This window comes from Amblyomma americanum, chromosome 10 (genome assembly GCF_052857255.1).
Source record: "Amblyomma americanum isolate KBUSLIRL-KWMA chromosome 10, ASM5285725v1, whole genome shotgun sequence".
Lineage (NCBI taxonomy): Eukaryota > Metazoa > Arthropoda > Arachnida > Ixodida > Ixodidae > Amblyomma > Amblyomma americanum.
The window spans coordinates 12,708,413-12,722,159 of NC_135506.1; the positions used below are offsets into that span (position 1 = coordinate 12,708,413).

Sequence of the window (13,747 nt, forward strand, 5' to 3'; positions counted from 1 at the left end):
AACGCTAGTCAAACGCTAGTCATTCGTCACGGGCAAACCCGTGACGAATGAAGCGCTCTTCAGAGACTTTCGCACGGGCGGATACGCCTCTTTTCGGTCCAGGCACATTGGAAAAACTTTGCGCCCTCGAATCTCGCACAGCAAGTCACGAGGTCAGTTGTAAAGAGAAAAAAATCGACCGGAATAGAGATATAAGTGGCTGGAAAACCCCTGAAAAATGAGAGGGGGAAAAATCAGCGTTCATCGTTCTTGTTTCGTCGCCCAGAATAAAGAAGAAAAAACGCTAAAATTTTCCGGACGGAGTTTTATGCAAACCATATCGATCGCCTGACGACGCACAGTTAAATTTGGTCCAAATGAGATGTTTGGGAGTCTGTTAAGCATCCGCAGCCGTTCACACAGTGGCAAGGTCTTCGCAGCAACCAAGCGCTGACGTCAGTCGCATGTCGGCTACTCCGAATTCCCCAATCGTATGCATTAGGTGACAGAAACGGGTCGCAGTTCGGTGAGAGCACGTGCAAAAACCTTTATACGTACACTCGAACCTCAAAGTCGGAAAAGGCGTACAAGTACGTACGTACTTCCTTGCATAGCAGTGACGACTCGGACTGGTGCAATGATTTATGCCGATTGTATTTTATGCAATGTCCACCATCTTTTCCCGACAAGGCTTTGCAGGATATTTATTTTTGGTGCAAAAACATAACTATATACTTATTCTATAGTTCCAAAATAAAATACCTTTATTAAAGTGTGCGTACTTTATTTCTTTTTTTTCAGGGTTGCGTATTTTTTTGAAACAATCACCGTCAGCCATACTACGCCCACCGCAGGACAAAGGCCTCTCCCATGTATTATCTTTCCAGCTAACCCGGTCCCGTGCCAACCGAGGCACGTACCTTGCCCCTGCATCATCAGCCTGACTACGCTCACTGCAGGGCAAAGGCATCTGCCATGTCTCTCCAATTAACCCTGCCCTTTGCCAGCTGCATCCACCCTATGCCCGCAGACTTCTTAATCTCATTCGCCCACCTAACCTTCTGCCGCCCCCTGCTACGCTTGCCTTCTCTTGGAATCCACTCCGTTACCCTGAAGGACCAGCGGTTATCTTGCCTTCGCATTACATGCCCTGCCCAAGCCCATTTCTTCTTTCTCTTGGTTTCGACTAGGATGTCATTAACCCGCGTTTGTTCCCTCACGCACTCTGCCCGCTTCCGGTCTCTCAACGTTACACCTATAATTCTCCTTTCCATGGCTCGCAGTGTTGTCCTTAAGTGGAACTCTTTTCGCTAGCCTCCCCGTTTCTGCCCCGTAGATGATGATGATGTGATGAAAGGAGTACCGGTTAGATACAGCTGTTAGGTACTTTCCACTTGAGGGATATTGGTAAACTGCCATTCATGATCTGATAGTGCCTGCCAAATGCTCTCCACCCAATTCGTATTTGCCGCCACGGCGGCGCAGCGGTTATGGTGCTCGGCTGGTGACCCGAAAGACGCTGGTTCGATGCCGGCCGCGGCGGTCGCATTTCGACGGAGGCGAAATGATAGAGGCTCGTGTAGCGTGCTTTGTTAGTGCACGCTAAAGAACCTCGGGTGGTCGAAATTATCCGCAGCCCTCCACTACGGTGTCGCTCATATAGCCTGAGTCGCTTTGGGACGTTAAACCCCATTCATCAAACCAAACCAATTCTTATTCTTCTAGTTATTTCACACTCGTGGTCCGGATCTGCGGCCACTACCTGCATTAAGTAGACGTATTCGCTCATTATTTCCAGCGCCTCGCTACCAATCGTAAACAGCTTTAAAAAATTTTCTGAGCATTAATTTTTAAACCCACCGTTCAGCCCTATGTGTCTAAGTCATTGATCACATGACTTCCATTTCATCCCCTACGTCACTTAGCAAAGCAATGTCATCAGCGAATCGCAGATTACTTAGGTATTCTCCATTAACTCTTATCCCCAACTGTTCCCAATCCAGGTCCCTGAATGCCTGCTGTAAACACGCGGTGAACAGCACTGGAGAGATTGTGTTTGAAAGGAACCGGTTTTTTCCCCAAATTTACAAAATTTCATGAAACCATGGTTAGGGCGCACGGCTACTGATCCGGAGTTCCCAGGTTCGAACCCGACCGCGGCGGTTGCGTTTTCATGGAGGCAAAACGCTGAGGCGCCCGTGTGCTGTGCGATGTAATAATAATAATAATTGGTTTTTTGGGGAAAGGAAATGACGCAGTATCTGTCTCATATATCGTTGGACACCTGAACCGCGCCGTAAGGGAAGGGATAAGAGAGGGAGTGAAAGAAGAAAGGAAGAATTCGGGGCCGTAGTGGAGGACTCCGGAATAATTTCGACCACCTGGGGATCTTTAACGTGGACTGACATCGCACAGCACACGGGCGCCTTAGCGTTTTTCCTCCATAAAAACGCAGCCGCCGCGGTCGGGTTCGAACCCGGGAACTCCGCATCAGTAGTCGAGCGCCCTAACCACTGAGCCACCGCGGCGGGTCTGTGCGATGTCAGTGCACGTTAAAGATCCCCAGGTGGTCGAAATAATTCCGGAGCCCTCCACTACGGCACCTTTTTCTTCTTTCACTCCATCCTTTATCCCTTCCCTTGCGGAGCGGTTCAGGTGTCCAACGATATATGAGACAGATACTGCGCCATTTCCTTTCCCCCAAAACCAATTATTATTATTATTATTGCGGAGCGGTTCAGGTGTCCAACGATATATGAGACAGATACTGCGTCATTTCCTTTCCCCAAAAACCAATTATTTCATGACACATAACATCTCTAGCCACGCATCGAGCTGAAACAAGGAGACCGGGACATCAGCAACTCTGAATTCCCCGACTTGTCAAAAGTTTTCTCCCTCAGCTACACGAAAAATTCACAGCAGGGCAGAAGCCGAACTCCACATAGCCTTCCATTTAATCTATGCAGAAGTCGCCACCGACGTCACACAACTGGCCAACAATGGTTAGAGTGATTGGTATACGAGGTGAAATGAAAAAGAAGTGGTCATGGACAGAGCATGTGTCGCGAAGATAAGATAACCGATTGTCGCTAAGGGTATCGGAGTGGATCCCAATAGGAGACAAACGTTGCAGAAGGGCGGCACAGCGTGGGGTGGGCGGATAAGATTAGGGAGTTAGCAGTGATTGTGAAAATGTGGCTGAATATTGCGCAGGACAGGATTAATTGGAGGTCATTGGTAGATGTCATTGTCCGACAGTGACCGCGGTTGTGCTGCTGCATGATGATGAAGGTTGGATACGCCCAAATCTGTGAACTGACACTGCGCAACAATCAACACAGAAGACATGGGCACAGGAACCGCAAGATGTAAACACGTGACTATAATCACGATGCTTTTCAGACTGAAAACAAAATGTTCCGATAAACCCGCCGCGGTGGCTCAGTGGTTAGCGCGCTCGACTACTGATCCGGAGTTCCCGGGTTCGAACCCGACCGCGGCGGCTGCGTTTTTATGAAGGAAAAACGCTAAGGCGCCCGTGTGCTGTGCGATGTCAGTGCACGTTAAAGATCCCCAGGTGGTCGAAATTATTCCGGAGCCCTCCACTACGGCACCTCTCTCTTCCTTTCTTCTTTCACTCCCTCCTTTACCCTCCCCTTACGGCGCGGTTCAGGTGTCCAACGATATATATGAGACAGATACTGCGCCATTTCCTTTCCCCCCAAAAACCAATTATTATTATTATTATTATAAACCCCTACATAAAGTGAGGCTCCCTAAATGCTGTCCTAATGTGCTGAAATGATTGTTATGTCTCGATGCTGGCCCACTCGACGTAATTCGGTGATCGGACTCAGCTCGACCCAGCAAGTTACCCCGAGCAAATGCATCCCTCTCGAGTCAGCGAGTTGCCCTTTTATGAAGAGTATATACATCTCGGCAACAACGCGATGCTTCCTTCATATACACCTTCTTGAAACAACACGTGCATACGGGGTTCTCGTGTTCCATCAACATCATCAGCAGCAGCAGCCTGACTACACCCACTGCAGGGCAAAGTCCTCTCCCATGTCCCTCCAATTAACCCTGTCCTTTGCCAGCTGCGCCCACCCTATGCCCGCAAACTTCTTAATCTCATCCGTCCACCTAACTTTACGCCGCCCTCTGCTACGCTTACTTTCTCTTGGGATCCACTCCGCTGCTCTTAAGGACCAGCGGTCATCTTGCCTTCGCATTACATGCCCTGCCCAAGAACATTTCTTCCTCTTGATTTCGGCAAGGATGTCATTAACCTGCGTTTGTTCCCTCACCCCCTCCGCCCGCTTCCGGTCTCTTAACGTTACACCTATCATTTGTCTTTGCATAGCTCGCTGCGTAGTGCTTAAGTTAAGCTGAACCCTTTTCGTTAGCGTCCACGTTTCTGCCCCATAGGCGAGTACCGATAAGATACAAGAGTTGTATACTTTTCTCTTCACGGATATTGTTAGACTGCCATTCATGATCTGCGAGAACCTGCCATATGCGCTCCACTCCATTCTTATTCTTCTCGTGTTAGGAGCTGCCAAAGTTTTTTTTTTTTCCTACGTTCTAAAAATAAGGTTGATTCTCTGCGCACCATGTTGGCATAAAGTGATACATCCCACTGTGCGCTACCTGTGCACGGGCGTCTTTTTGTGCGCCCTCCCCCTCCCTCGTTCAAGAACCCTCAGCAGAACAACCAATGAAACGTCCCGGAAAAACTGTCCCAGGTACACCTGGTCGTTGGCCTCTGCTAAAATGGCACATACCCGCTAGTCCAGTGTTTGGTGTTGACTTCCAGAGAAATGACGGCAGAGAGAGAAAAAATATATAAAAATAACGAGGCTGAGTGGGGAATGTTGCGTAGCATTTAAAATGCGCGTGGAAGAAGGTATACACATTGCAACTACGCGCCAACGGCAACAGCCGTTTTCAGCGTCGCTCTCCTCCCCTCCCTAGCCATAAACAAAAAACAAAGAACGAGCATCCTTCTCCATAGGCCTGAAAGGCGCAGGGAGTCTTTATTACGCAATACTTCTTCCACGTCAACCAGACCCCCTTCCCGCCTAGCTCGCTTATTTCGCTCCGTTGAGAAATCCCAGGTTATGTAGAGAGAGAAATAGAGAGAGAGAGAAGGGTCGTCGGCACCACCTCTCCGCCTCCTCCTCCCGATCTCCGCTCGTCGTGAGCCATTCCTCAGCCTCGGCCGAACGCCCCGCTCGCTTCTTTCCAACAACACGGCGCCTCTGCGGGGGCTAGGGACGTACGCCGCCGCACGGCGGCGCTGCGCGCTGAAACCCCGGCGCGCGGCAGGAATCCGGGCATAACGCAACGCGACCGGCGGCTGCGCGCTAGGATAGACTGACGCGACGAAAATTTACGACGAGCTCCCAAAACTTGGACGCCGTAAAAATATGGGGGAGAGGAGGGGACGAAGAAAAACGAGCCAGGTGCCGCTGGCGGGAGCCGGAGAGAGAGAGAGAGAGAGGGCACACAGGCAGCAAAGGAGCAGGCACCGCGGAAGAAAAGGCTAGAAAACACAACTCGCGCGAGTTGCCTCCGCAGCGGTGGTTTCGAATCATTAGCGCGTGCGCCAGAAACAAAGCTTCAACACTGAAGAACAAAAACGAAACCTCCCGGCTACCAGGCACAGGCCCAAACGCCTCGGAAACATTGTCTCTGAGGCGGCAAGTGCGGAAGCCTCGGTTACACGTGCTATATAGTGAGTGCTCTCTAACAAAAAAATTTTTAGACAGTTTATAGTCTGTCCATAGACTTCGGTCTATAAAGTCTATAGACTCTCTACAGACAAACCCTAGAGAGCAGTCTAAAGGCAATACAAATTTTATAGACAGTCTATAGACAATCTATAGATTTCTGGCCATACACTTTTAGTAGACGTCTGTCTATATACAGTCATAGACTATGAATCAGGCAAAAAGAAATATTTACAGAAAGGGAGCTGAGTCAATAAGAAGCCTACAGACTGTCTATTGACCATTTTTAGCTGACGCCGCTCAATACGCAGAAATTCCTCTCAAGTACTGCTGTTCTGGCGAAATAAACGGACAAAGTCCATACAGCGGCGCGGCGGCCGTTCCAGAAACCTAATCCTCACTGGAATCCGTCCAAATATTTTTTTTACGTAACCTGCTGAGACGCGGGCAAGACCGCGAATGATTGAGATCGGGAGCTGCGGATTGCGAGGCGGCGCATCAAAGTTCGCGGCACGCACCGGAGGCCACAAATGGACGGATCCCGCACAGAAGCTCACCAATTGTGAACTGACCCTGACAACAACAGCCATTCGCGAACCTGGACAAAAGCTCACCGAACAGAAGCATGCCAGTCTCCTCACAGAACCGTTAATTGTTAACGCCTCTGTTAGAAGCTAACTGCACCTTAACCCTAAACCTCACCTTACCTGGACTACATCTACGGTAAACTGTCACGAACGCACACGGTGAACTGCTGACGGTTAAAGAATTACTACTAATAATAATAATTGGTTTTGGGGGAAAGGAAATGGCACAGTATCTGTCTCATGTATCGTTGGACACCTGAACCGCGCCGTAAGGGAAGGAATAAAGGAGGGAGTGAAAGAAGAAGGGAAGAGAGAAGTGCCGTAGTGGAGGACTCCGGAATAATTATGACCACCTGGGGATATTTAACGTCCACTGACATCGCACAGCACACGAGAGCCTTAGCGTTTGGCCTCCATAAAAACGCAGCCGCCGCGGTCGGGTTCGAACCCGGGAACTCTGGATCAGTAGCCGAGCGCTCTAACCACTGAGCCACCGCGGCGGGTTTAAAGAATTGCAGATGCTTAATTTTAGCTCCGTTTTTTTTTTCTCTTTCAGATGATGCGTTAGAGATTATAATACATATAGATCACCGCAACCTGGGCCGCACAAGGCCCACCGCTGGGAGCACCTGCCACCACTGCGCCAGGAGGGGTATGAGGAGGGTGTGAGAGAATGACCTGCATATATGGGAATATCTGTTAGGCCTGTGCGTAGCCCAGGCTGCTCTTCCCGGGCGACCAATCATTAATTTAACTGCCGCCGGCCACGGTGGGCAGTTTGCGATGACGATGCAAGGTCACGTCACCATAAGTGGCCCACCTGCCTCCCGGGTTACTTCCTGGGGACAACCACCTGCCAGAGTCATTCCCGTGATTTTTTGCTCACAACGCCGACGCCGACAACACCCACTCCGGATTTTCTGGTGAACGAGGCCTTCAACGCGATAGCGCAAAACGCTTTAACGCGACAGCGTTAAGGCTACTGTACTGCAGAATATCCGGCGGCGGCGTCGACATCGGCGTCGTGAGCGAGAAATCCCCGGAGAAGGAACCGAGCTAGGTCACGTGAGCTTGTGGCGTCATCGCAACCTGCCCACCGGATTGTGAGCAAACTGCCCACCGTGGCAGGTTACAGTTAAATCAATGCCAGTTAAATTAGTAAATGCGCCCCCAATGCCCCAATGGTGGCAGCACCTGCCATCGCAAGGCAGTGACGCATCGCTTAACCGCTGCACTACTGCACTATAGAAGTGGTATGGGGACTACCAGGGATATATGAATGTAAAGTCGAGAATAACGAATTCCGCATATATGGGCATTAAACCATTAACCCATTAAAGCTATCACTTCACACTCTCAAGGCAGAGCTTAAGTGTCCCTTACAAAATTTTCCTCCTCCTCCTGCCTTTGCCATCGTGTCCGCCACAACCGCACAAAAAAGGAGGCCATTAACACGCACATACGAAAGAAGTCAGCAGTCCTTGAAACAACAAAAAAAGATCTTCATGACTACAGTCGCATTGCATTTATGTATATTTTCTTTCTCTGCGCAAGATGTTTGCGATACACTGCTGATTTATGCATTTATTTCCTTGAGTTCTTTCGAGCGCAAGCTCACTGGTAATTATATGTATGGGCATGTTCAGATAAGAACGGTAATCGAGGTCCCATGACCATTTTTTGTTTTCAATTAAATTTTTATATGTGATGGGTAAATGTGTCCACACAAAGGAATGAACCTTAGTTTTGCAAGGAACTTCATGGTTTTCTCGGAAAAAAATTGTATGTCACAAGAGGTGGAGTATGTCGTTTTTGCCACTTCGCAAAGTTGCAAGTTTGGAGCATCACTGCATGCACAATAAGTTGTTTTCGCGCATAAGTATTTTTTCAGCACTTTATTACAACTTGCACTATACGATTAATATAAAAAACGTTTTCTTGCTGTGTCAGTCTTCTGATTAAAAAATCGCAAACTTCGCTTCCGGAGCTGTGCGGTGCCAAAAAGGCACTTTTCAGGGCAGCATTAGGGCAAGATGCGTAAAGATCTCCCGAATGAATCTTTTTCTCTGTATTTTTCAGCTACTTTTAATCACTTCAGGCAAGTTTTGTAGCTGTACACTTGACCTATATTTTTCAATATGGCCTCAAAATTGGCAGAAGTTCAAAAACTTCAAAAAAGTGACAACTTTGACTTCAATTTAAAAAAAAAACATCATCATCGAATTTTATTAAAAATTGCCCTAATAATACTCAATACTCGATAATTTTAAAACACCAAAAAAGTGTTGCATTATTTTGTTTTAAAGTATAAAAAAAATGCAAAACTGAGTTCATGTTTTTGTTACCTAGAATTGCTTATTACTGCCTCTTAGAAATAGTAACTGTCAGAAATTTGATTTAGCACTCACTGAACGTGGTTACATTTCAATTACCACAATATGCGAACCATCCTGAATGTTTGTACAGCTTCTACTCGCTTGTTAGCGGCGTTCTTAATGCGTCTAAATGGGAATAAATTCGTTATTTCACCTGATGAACTGACTGCTGGCGGTCAAACGTTTTTTTTTTTTGTATTCTCTAATTTATCATCGTAAGGTACATTGGTATGTAATCGATTTTTTAAAAATATTAGATAATTTGTGGGTTCCTAGAAAAAATTTTATATATAAAAATTTATAATAATGTATTTCTGAAGCCGACGTTTCCGTACCTGCATCTGTTTACCTCTGTGTTCAAAGGTTCTACAGGGCAATGTCAGGAGACAGAACGTCGTCTTCTGAGAGGAACAATTTATCTGCGAGATTTTTAATCAGCAGGAGTTTTAATAGGAACGCAATTTACAAATGGGATGCCGCTTTATATGCAGATTGCAATTCAGAAAATCGTAACAAGAAATTAACGGCAGCAGTTGAAGTCGGTATGCGCACAGTATATTGTCCAGCACGAAGCACAAACCAGATCACAGTCTCTTCCATTCCGAAGCAGCGGTGGAGGCCACGTAGGATGCACTGCCTTCATTTGTTTGAACGTGCTTCCACATATGGAGCGTCTGAACTCCAGGCACTTTCTTTGCCATTTTCCATTCTTCCTTCTTCGTTTCGCGAAAGTCTGCAAGCTCCCTCTGTGGGAGCTCCAGAATGGTGATGTTCTTTAGCGTTCCTTTAATTGCGTCTACGAAGCCGCTGGCTGTTTGTATGGACTCACTTGCAGGCTTCCGCAAGTTGTGGTGTGATGCTCGATGTTTGACAAGCCCACCAACGCCGTCGCAAGCATTTTTGCCGTGTCCAGTGGCCGAAAACATCCATTTCGTCTCTCGACATTCACTGCGTTGTAGCTCATGAAACTGATATTTATTCTTGAAGTGAGCGGGAGCCCCGTCGCTCACATATGTTATCTTGGTGTAGATTGGCGCGTTGTCTTCGAGGTGTGCTTTGATTTTTTACAGAGCCAAGCATGCATGAGCTGAATCATGAGACATATCGTCGGAAATTACGGCGTAGTTCCGAGTCGATTTTCTTGACGTGACAACGCAGGTAAACACGGTCACCTGCTTTTTCTGCCAATGGTAAGCTTGTACTGCGTCTGGAAGCACAACTGTCCAGTTTTCGGCGAAATCAAAATGCAAAACAATTGCACCTCTCTTGCAGCTGTGTTTTTCTTCATGCATTGCTCTTGCTTGCACAGATCTAATATAGTTGTGGGGAATCCATTTCATGGTCATTCTTAGACATTCTCTCATAAATGATGAAGCGGTCAGAGTCTTTTTAACGAGCTCACCGTATTCCCATGAAGCAATCAACACCTCGTCCTCGCTGCTCATTTCAAAATTTTCCGAAGTGAAAATGCCATCTTGTGGACAGTGCTCACAATTCCTAAGGAAACACGACGCAGTAGGTTCCTGGCATACGCAGAGGTTCTGCACATCTTCGGGAGAAAGCGACCTTCCGGACGCGTTCTGCAGTCCCACGAGGCACAACTGAAAGTTTGCACAGCACACACAAACACACACTTGCCACTGTGGCGAGCATTTCACCCACTTAGGACGCAAGGATATGAATTTTGTGAGGCCAACCTGGGAGGCAGGGTGAGCTTGCTTGTAGAGGCGGAATGCTTCTCGCAAGGACCGCGTCATGAAGCGTTTAGGTATCCATTCTTTCTCTCCTTCCTTCTCGATTCTCACAACATCCTTTTTGTTCGGAGTCTGTCTAGAGCAATCGAGTTCATCCATGGTGTAATATTCTAAAACGGTGGTAATGTCTTCCTGTTGTAGTTTACATCTTGTATATCTCTCCTGTGTTGACCATACGCCTTCCTCATCCACCATCTTCTTCGATTTTTGGATAACGTACCTCGTTGCTTCTGGAATAACTTCCTGCACATATTTCACGGTTAGGTTGCGTGGTAGCAGTGTCAGCAGCTGGCAACGCTCTTGAAAGGACGTGCACCTATTGTAGGCAGCATGTAGGTTGTCCTCCCAACTGCTGCATTGCGCACACTTTTCTTCTGACGCACGCGAAGTCTCTGGGACATTATATGCTGCCTGTATCCCCGATCGTATTTTCGTCACCATAGCTCTTGCCACCTCTTCCTGCTTTCGCTTTGCATAGGAAAGTCTGAGGCGTTTTTTTAGAGCGCTCGGTGGCTTTAGGGGCGAGATTTCGGAGGTAAGGCTGACACTTGAATTTAAATTTTCTACGATTTCTTCCCCAGGGCGGAATTCTTCTAATGTTTCGGTTGACTCTGCCTTCATATTATCTATGTCTTCCTTGAACCGACGGTAACAATTCTGACAGATGAAGTCACTTTCTCGTACTCGGAGAGCTTCTTCGGGAAGTAGGACTTTTTTGAGAGCAGCGACATTGAGTGTCTTTACACTGCGAAAATTACGTCCTTTTTCAATTCTCTGTTTGTGCCTTTTTGAGTAGTCGGCACAAAACGTTCGCCGCGGAAATCTCTTCATGAATGCAAAAGCTCACCGCTTCCGGAGATTATCGCGAGACAGAAGAGCAGGTGACGGATGCAGGGCCCAGAGCTGCTTTTCCAAAAAGAGGAGATGGACAGATGAATGGATTTTTAACACAGGCTGCCCACCGTCGACACTGATGTTCTTTCGGTCTGGCGTACGAGCTGAGACTGATATACCAAGTATGCTTGTCGAGGGAGCGCTCCAGCGCAGAGAAAACACGTGAGTACAGAAAACGACCCCACCGGGTCTACCAGGCCTGGAAAACGACACACAAAATTCGAGATCCGAACAACATCCGCTCACAAGGGTTATCTCGGTCGAAGGTCGAAGGCTGAGGCATAACTGCTAGGCATTCGGTGCGTTGCGATGAAAAGATGATAGCGGCGGCTAAAGCCTCGGTGCGGCGGCGGCACACATGATGCTGTGAATTTCAGGGTCGCGCCGGGCGTTATATAGCTATAGGAGCGGCTGCAAAGCGCGGTTCATCCCTGGAGCGGCGGTAGCAGTTAGTCACCTTGAAAGTGCGACGGGTGCATTAATTGTTTGCATAAACTACTCCTACACACACGTCACTCCAAAATAACGTGTTGGAATATGCTTACAGTAATTTAGGTCCCACCGTTAGAACAGTACGAAAGCGAATAGGAGCTTTAGACCTTTGATTGTAATAGAACAAAATGCTTACAAATTACACTTATGAACTCAGCAACTGTAGCGTTTAAAATTTACTTACAAAATACCAATACTAAAACCAGCTTCTGACAATTGCGCATTCTAAGAGGGAATACTGAGCAGTCGTAGGGATTGAAATCATAAAGTCCGTTTTGTATTTTTTTCCATACTTTAAAACAATATAATGCAATACTTTTTTAAAGCCTTAGAATTATGAAATGTTGAGTATTATTAGGGCAAATTTTAATAAAATTCGATGATGATGTTTTTTTTTTTAAATTCAAGTCAAAGTTGTCACTTTTTTGACGTTTTTGAACTTCTGCCAATTTTGAGGCCATATTGAAAAACATAGGTCAAGTGTAGAGCTACAAAACTTGCCTGAAGTGATTAAAAGTAGCTGAAAAATACAGAGAAAAAGATTCAGCCGGGAGATCTTTACGCATCTTGCCCTAAGGCTGCCCTGAAAAGTGCCTTTTTGGCACCGCACAGCTCCGGAAGCGAAATTTGCGATTTTTTACTCAGAAGATTGACAGAGCAAGAAAACGTTTTTTTATTTCTTCGTATAGTACAAGTTGTAATAAAGTACTGAAAAAATAATTACGCGCGAAAACAACTTATTGTGCATGCAGTGATGCTCCAAACTTGCAACTTTGAGAAGTGGCAAAAACGACATTCTCCACCTCTTGTGACATACGATTTTTTTCCGAGAAAACTACAAAGTTCCTTGCAAAACTAAGGTTCATTCCTTTGTGTGGACACATTTACCCATCACATATAAAAATATAATTGAAAACAAAAAATGGTCATGGGACCTCGATTACCGTTCTTATCTGAACATGCCCGTATACAATATACAATCTTTTTCCTGCTCGGTCATATGCTGTGTCTCCAGTACTGCATAATATAAATAAATAAAAACGGTTTGGTTTATGAAGGTTTAACGTCCCAAAGCGACTCAGTCTTTGAGAGACGCCGTAGTGAAGGGCTCCGGAAATTTCGACCACCTGGGGTTCTTTAACGTGCACTGACATCGCACAGCACACGGGCCTCTAGACTTTCGCCACCATCGAAATTCAACCGCCGCGGCCGGGATCGAATCCGCGTGTTTCGGGTCAGCAGCCGAGCGCCATAACCACTAAGCCACCGCGGCAGCTAAATAATAATTACTTATGAGGAAGCGAAAGGCACAGCAACTTCCTCCCCCTCGATGGACACCTCAATCACGCTGTGAGGGAAGGGTCCAAGAAGGGAGTGAAAGAAGGAAGCGAAAAAGAGGCTCCGTAGTGGAGGGCTCCGGATTAACTGGGGTCGCCGAACTTAAACCGGAGGCATAGAGCGATACGACAAAGCAGAAGAAAATTGCTTTGCGCTTTCCTCGTTTTCATGAGCCTGTTCACTTCATTCGAGGAAACCCCGCCGCGGTGACTCAGTCGATTTGGCGTTCGACTGTTGGTCTCAGGTCGCGGGATCGAATCCCGGCCGCGTCTGCCGCATTTCGACGGAAGCGAAATGCAAAAGCCGCCCGTGTGCTGCCAGTGTTCCAGGTGGTCAAAATTAATGCACAGCCATCCCCCACAGAGCCTTTCATAGCCCACATGCGCAGTTTTGCGCATATATATGAGTACAATCCATACATGTGCACATGCAACATATATGTGCACATGCCATGTATGTTTGTTCGGTTGCAAACACTGTTGGCTTCTGATGATGATGGCGATAGGTATTGTCACGAATACGACGAAGCTGGCAGTGGCGCGGGACGGAGCGCTCGCGCTAGGCCAGCGGCTATTAAAATCATCTCACTG

At 47.1% G+C, this 13,747-nt stretch overlaps 1 protein-coding gene across 4 annotated transcripts in view; it reads right to left on the bottom strand.

Moving 5' to 3' along the window:
- Positions 1 to 13,747, bottom strand: part of LOC144107601 (uncharacterized) — a 94,461-nt gene that overhangs the window by 61,657 nt on the left and 19,057 nt on the right. The gene's annotated exons all lie outside the window — the stretch shown is intronic.